Source organism: Lynx rufus, unplaced genomic scaffold (assembly GCF_022079265.1).
Source record: "Lynx rufus isolate CCGP_SWC_20201006 ecotype Redwood Valley unplaced genomic scaffold, mLynRuf1.p SCAF_12, whole genome shotgun sequence".
NCBI lineage: Eukaryota > Metazoa > Chordata > Mammalia > Carnivora > Felidae > Lynx > Lynx rufus.
The window spans coordinates 35,924,831-35,932,497 of record NW_025814826.1 but is presented as its reverse complement, the minus strand read 5'-3'; the positions used below and the strand labels follow the sequence as shown (position 1 = coordinate 35,932,497).

Here is a 7,667-nt window from a genome sequence, read left to right as displayed (position 1 = left end):
GGATAACTAATTTACAAGCACATAGAGTGTTATATACGGAATTGAATAGTTTTACAAGAGTGTGTAACATCGTCTTTTATCCTCTATTCAATATTGATTATCATATGATTATTATATAACAGGTTTACTTTATCATGCTTTTAGTTTGTATTCTCTACTTTCTGTTTTACTATACCACAGTTATAATTAATGTGTGGCACATAGAAAATGCACTGTAAACATTACTTGATTGAATAAATGAAAGGATAAATTCATTTTATCAGAGTCCTGATCCATAGTTTATTGGCATAATTTCTGGATAAAATGGGGTCATTAGTCAAATCTATTTGGTTATCTGGTTTTAGTCAACAAATATTCATTAAAAGCTCATATAAGTTATGTGGCAGATGTGGGAAATCCAAAGAAGAATAAAAAGTTTCCTGTCCTTACAGAAACTGCAATTCAGGCACAGAAGATAACAGTATATGAGAAGCTAAACATTTAGCACAAGAAAACATATGAATCATACATCTTCTAGACAAATTACTATGCTAGGTAACATGAAGAATGAAAGAAAAGAGTATAGCCATGATTTCATGTTGCTTATAATTTAGCTGAGGAGACAAGACAAATATATTTAAAATGAAAATAACACCAAACGATAAATGGTACATTCTGGTACTCAAGATAGTAAGAATCTCAGGACTTCAGTACATGGAAATCTTTCAAAGGTTTGACATCTTTTCTCATTCAAGCAAATATTAGAACAGTTACTCCAAAGTGAGGTGTGTATACTTCAGGGAGCACCAGGCAATCCACTGTAGTGTGGGAAGAAAATATTAAAACTTCTATTTATTTAAAAATAATTTAAAAGGAAATCAGTCCTTACTAACATTTAATAAAAAGGATTGACAATGGGCCATCATAGTCAGTAGCCCATGGATGTCTGGTGTTAGGATTTAACATGGTATCACATGGAAGCAAAGGAGTGGGAATTGCATTCCCCAGAACAAAGTGGCACCTCTTCCCATTTCTTCATCATGAGTTATTGTGGGCTATCTGGGCTGCTTTAAGTTTTTACTAAACTAGCCTTCAGGAAATGGACAAGTGACTTAAAAAGTCCTCCAAAGAAATAGCAGATAAAACTAATAATACAAGCACAATTGGACTAAAAAGAAAATCTTAGCTGTGACGCTTCTCTTTGTGAACATGCTTTTTGGCAACTACATTATTAAACAAGATCTAATCAGATATAACAAAAAGTCACCTGTCCTCATGTTCAAATTTATGATGAAACTATTCCAAGTTTTTTTCCAAGGGTTTTTGTGTGTGTTACTATTGTTACTGAATAACCTCATCTGCATATATTGTGCCTTGAGAAATTAGCAAGACTAAAAGACTAAGCATCCCGGGGCGCCTGTGTGGCTCAGTCAGTTAAGCACTCGACTCTTGATTTCAGCTCAAGGCATGATCCCTCAGTTCTTGAGACTGAGCCCTGCGTCAGACTCTGAGCTGACAGCATGGAGCCTGCTTGGGATTCTCTCTGCCCTTCCCCTGCTCGTGAGCACTCTCTCTGTCTCTCAAGATAAATAAATGAAAACATTAAAAAACATTAAAAAACATTTTTAAAAAAGCAATTAAGGATCCAAAACATAAGGACAGTCTTTTGCAATTTTTCAGAAGTTTTCAAAGGTAAGAGTTACTCAATCTGGCATTTAGTGAAATTTCACTAGTTTAATAACAAATGTTTAGAAGTTTACTTATAAAAAAAAAGACCACTTGGACTTTCCAGGGGTCCATACAACATTGTTCTGTGTTCCCATCATAACTTAAAGGGAAACTTTCCTGATGTCCAGAGCCCTCAATGTCATGCAAATGGAGGAGGAGGATGTCCTCAAAATCCTTGCAGCAGGAACCCACTTAGCTGGCACCAACCTTGACTTCCAAATGGAACAGTACATACATCTACAAAAGGAAAATTGATGGCCTCTACATCATAAATCTGAAGAGAACCTGGGAGAAGCTTCTGCTGGCAGCTGATGCCATTGTTGCTATGGAAAACCTGGCTCATGTCAGTGTCATATCACCCAGGAATACTGGTCAGTAAGCTGTGCTGAAGTTTGCTACTGCTACCAGAGCCACTTGGACTGCTGGCCATTTCACCTCTGGAACCTTCACTAACCAAATCCAGGCAGACTTCTGGGAGCTGAGACTTTTGGTGGTTATTGATCCCAGGTGGTTACTTGACCACCAGCCTCTCACAGAGACATCTTATGTTAATCTGCCTACCATTGTTCTGTGTAACACAGACTGTCCTCTGCGCTATGTGGACATTGCCATCCCTTGCAACAACAAGGGAGCTCACTCAGTGGGTCTGATGTGGTGGATGCAGACCCAGGAAGTTCTGCACAAGTGTGGCACCATTTCCTGTGAACACCCATGGGAGGTCATGCTTTATCTCTACTTTTTTTTTTGTCCTTATAATGTTTTAATTACACAAGTAACATATACTCATCTAGAAAAATGGAAAATACAGGTTTTATAATAATTATAAATTACACACCCTCCCATTACCCAGATACACTTACTATTGGCATTTCCATATATATATATTATACATATATATATATATGGAAATGTATGTAATAAATATATACATTATATATACATTATATATAAATTATACATATACATTATATACATTATATAAAATTATATAAATTTATATAATTATATAAATATTAATATATTAATAAATATATACATTATATATAATATATATGGAAATGTATATAACAAATATATATATGTTTTGTTTAATAAATGTGAATTTCTCCTATTATTTGTAAGTATTTGTATTTGAAAGTAAGCTGGAATCCATTCTTGGTTAATTCTAAATTATTTTAATATAATTTATTGTCAACTTGGCTAACATGCTGTGTGTAAAGTGTGCTCTTGGTTTTGGGATAGATTCCCGTGGTTCATCACTTACATTCAATACCCAATGCCTGATCTCTACTTCTACAGAGATTCTGAAGATATTGAAAGGAAAAAGTGGGCTGCTGCTGAAAAGGCTGTAACCAAGGAAGAATTTCAGGGTGAATGGACTGTTGTAGCTCCTGAGTTCATCACTACTCAACCTGAAGTTGCAGACTGGTGTGAAGGCATGCAGGTGTCCTCTGTGCCTGTTAGCAGCTCCTACCAAAGACGAGAGCACTCAGCCTGCCACTGAAGACTGGTCTGCAGCTCCCACTGCTCAGGCCACTGGATAGGTAGGAACAACCACTGAATGGTCTTACGCTGCTCTTCCACAAAGGCGAACAAAATGGAAATAAAGTTGACAGAAAAATAAAGAATTTCTAAAATTAAAAATAAAAAAGAGAGAGAGGCCAATTGGAAAACTGTTTTTCCTTCCAGAGTGAATGACTGAAATAATTCATGAAGTAATAAGCCACAAAGTTATATTCATTACTTTATCACTAGTGCTGGAAGTTACGTAGAAAACTTTGCTGAAGACTTTGAGAAACAGCTAAGACAAATTATGTAGCATTAGAATTTATGTAGTGATAGAATTGGATGGATATATTGGCATTTCTACTGTGTCTCAATCTATTTGCTAGATTGTATTTCAAAAAGGAGATTCAAAATTGATCACAATTTTGTGCCTTTAAAGGAAGAATTTACTATATACCTGAACACTGTATGTTAATTAACTGGAATTTAAATAAAAACTTTAAAGAGAAGAAGAATTTACTGAAAAAGATAAATTCTCAGCAAAGAGAGAATCCTTACTGACTTTCTTTTAAAAATGTTTATGGGAAATATATATTATGATGGAACTGAAGCTTTGATGCTTTGCCTGCAGCTGAAAATTCAAAAATATTCTAGGTAATGTTTTTATATGGGAAATCTCTTAACTGCATCATTGACAGGAAAGCTTTTCATCAGAAGTGCATCAACACTGTTTTTAATTTCATAAAAACATGACCCTTTAAAATATTGTCAAGTATTTACATGACTTTGTAATGAAATGGAGAATAACAATGATAATATTTGCCACCATAGAGAATTTTACTGGTTACTTCATTGAAAATTACTTAAAACTGCTGTTGAATTTAGAGACAAATTGGGTATTTTATTTACAAAAAGGTGTTTAAAATTTTCTGATTTTTTTCACTGATGACAAAAGACTTATCAATAAAGTGCTACTTAGCAAATATTTAAAAACAAGTTGCTTATCCTTTAGGTATCATTAAAGCAAAGAAAACTTTTTTCACAGTAAATGAGAAAGTATCTGTCTTTCTCTGTATGACTTATTTTACTTAGCATAACACTCTCTGGTTCCATCCATGTTGCTGCAAAAAGCCATATTTCATTCTTTCTCATTGCCACATAGTATTCCATCGTGTACATAAACCACAATTTCTTTATCCACTCATCAGTTGATGGACTTTTAGGCTCTTTCCAGAAGTCATACAGAGAAAGACAGATACCATATGTGTTCACTCTTATGTGGATCCGGAGAAACTTAACAGAAGACCATGGGGGAGGGGAAGGAAAAAAAAAGTTAGAGAGGGAGGGAGCCAAACCATAAAAGACTCTTAAAAACTGAGAATAAACTGAGGGTTGATGGGGGTGGGAGGGAGCAGGGGATGGGTGATGGGTATTGAGGAGGGCACCTGTTGGGATGAGCACTGGGTGTTGTATGGAAACCAATTTGACAATAAATTTCATATTTAAAATTTTTTTTTTCAACGTTTATTTATTTTTGGGACAGAGAGAGACAGAGCATGAACGGGGGAGGGGCAGAGAGAGGGAGACACAGAATCGGAAACAGGCTCCAGGCTCTGAGCCATCAGCCCAGAGCCTGACGCGGGGCTCGAACTCACAGACCGCAAGATCGTGACCTGGCTGAAGTCGGACGCTTAACCGACTGCGCCACCCAGGCGCCCCAAAATTTCATATTTAAAAAAATGAGAAAGTAAACAATTTTGGGGAAAATTGTATTATGGAGGGGCACCTGGGTGGCTCAATCGGTTGAACGTCTGACTTCGGCTGGTGTCTTGATCTTGCAGTTTGTGAGTTCTAGCCCAGTGTCGGGCTCTGTGCTGACAGCTCAGAGCCTGGAGCCTGCTTTGGATTCTGTGTCTCCCTCTCTCTCTGCCCCTCTCCTGCTCATGCTCTGTCTCTCTCTGTGTCTCAAAAATAAATAAACAGTAAAAAAAAATTTTTTTTTAAGTAGTATTATGGAAAAGGTATTTGAAAAACAAATGTTTGAAAATATATTTATTAATATGTGATATTGTTGCTGAAAAATGATGCAAGTATGTCACCTATAAGAATGCTTATAGTTGCAAACTACAATATTTTTTATTATGAGGTATAATTGACATACAATATTATATTAATTTCAGGTGTATAATAGTGATTAGGCATTTCTATACATTACAAAATGATCACCACAATAAGTCTAGTTACCATCTTTCATCATACAAATTTAGTACAATATTATTAACTATATCCCACATGCTATAAATTATATCCCTGTGACTTATTCATTTTATAACTGGAAGTTTGCTCTTCATAATCCCCTTCACCAATTCCACTCTCAAGCCCCTCACCCCTCTGGCAATCTGTTTTCTGTAAATATGAGTTTGGATTTTTTTGTTTCCATAAAGTATTGTAAGAGTATGCAAGGCAGCCCCATGAATAATATAAGATGATATATTATTAGAGTTAGAGAAGGCTTCTTAGTGGAGGTGGTGCCTGAATGAAGCTTTCTTGAGAATACATTAAAGTATAATTGATTCAAAATGAGGAATTTGAATAAATTAGAAAGTATTCATGATATTGTTTCATTTTTTTTAAATCAGACAGAAAAATCTGAAAGATTTCCATCTTTATAAAACATTTTAAAAGTTTTGATTGCTGAAAGTGTAAACTTCAATTATCTGGAACATTCCTCAGACTACACTTGTGCCAAATCAATAATATACTTTCTTTTAGTCTTCCTCATTCGGTCAACAATTCTTGAATACCAACTCTGTTTCAGGCACCCAGCAGGTGCACAGGAATACACAGTCAAATAAAATGGTGTTTCTGCCTTCAAGGGACTTAAAGTAGCATTGTAGATGCAGTGTTGTAAAGCAATACATATAAGTTATTGTGAGAATTGCTGAAATAAAGATTGACACGATGTGCACGTTGCAATTGATCAAAGGGGAGACTGATGATCTTTGTCTGAAAGAGAAGAAAGTGGGCCATGTCAGTAAAGCTTTCCAGATGAAATGATGGTTAATCTAGGTCTTGAAGAGTGAGTAAGACTTTGCCAAGACGGTGGAAGGAAAGACAATCTAGGGAGAAGAAACAACATATGCAAGTGCAAAGGAAGCTTGCCACCATTTTCTAGCCCCTTATAATTCTTTTCTTTCCCTTTTTTTTTTTAATATTTATTCATTTTTGAGAGACAGAGAGACAGAGCAGGAGCCGGGGAGGGGCAGAGAGAGAGCAGAGCACAGAATCTGAAGCAGGCTCCAGGCTCCAAGCTGTCTGCACAGAGCCTGACGCGGGGCTCAAACTCACAAACCACGGAATCATGACCTGAGCTGAAGTCGGACACCTAACTGACTGTGCCACCTGGCACTCCGCTTTATAATTCTTTTCTATTCACATTCTTGTTCATCATTACTTTGCAACTTCTTGCTTAGCTAGACTAATTCTGTTAGATCAAGGTTTACAAAATGTCTATCTTCAGCATCTACAGTCTGATTTGTCTTTGGAAAGTGGATTAACTTAGAACTACATTCTCACTAACAATGGACAATTTAAGCATTCATATAAGTTGGAGACACAGATTCTTTATGGCCATTGGCCTGGAAAGTATAGCCTTATTGATAGTTGTGAGTGATGACTGGACCTGTTGGCTAATCATTACCTACCTCACCCTGCCCTCCATCTAAGAAAAATCTCTCCTCTGACCACAGTCATGGTTGCCACGTTTGTAGCACAGAGTCTTTAGATCCTCACCTCTAGGGTCTTGCCACAGCTGACTGGACAGATAACCCATAGGAAAACAATCAAAAGTACAGTTGAGCCAACCAGATTCTCTTTCTGAGACTCTGAGGTTAAGATGTTATGCTTTGAATACTTGGTGGTAAAGGGTCTTGAATAACATATGTGAACTCTAGGTCTGCTAGTTGGTGGAGAGAAACTACCTATCCTCAGTACCAAAAATGTCATCTGTCTGAGAGGTATACCTATGGGCACAGGTAGAGGAAGTACAGGTAGCATGGGAATAACTCCCCAAGACTGATTATTATACCAAAGAATTTGAGATACCCTGAAAGAGCTATGTAGCTTCTCACTCCAATGTTACATGCCTAGGGTACTGAGAAAAACTTTCCAATAGACCAAGTAAAAAGGAGTTTATTGGAAGGCTATGTGGAAATCTCACACAATCCAACTGTAGATAGTACCACTAGGCTTCATAAATACTGGAGGAAAAAAACCCAAAACTTCAGACCAGCCCCCTTTCTTCTTTTTTTCTCTCAAGTTGTACCATTTCTCTTCTCTGCATCTTTCTATCCATACCTACATTTTGTTCTCTGTTAGGCAGCCAGGTTCATTTCAAATGGCTCTGAGTTTCTGTTTCTGAGTAAGTTCAGTTTAACATGAGCCTCTGCTTTGCT

The 7,667-nt window shown here is 36.6% G+C and overlaps 1 pseudogene; it reads left to right on the top strand.

Moving 5' to 3' along the window:
- The first annotated feature begins 1,827 nt into the window (after positions 1-1,827).
- Positions 1,828-3,314, top strand: LOC124507548 (40S ribosomal protein SA-like; annotated as a pseudogene).
- Positions 3,315-7,667: the final 4,353 nt, after the last annotated feature.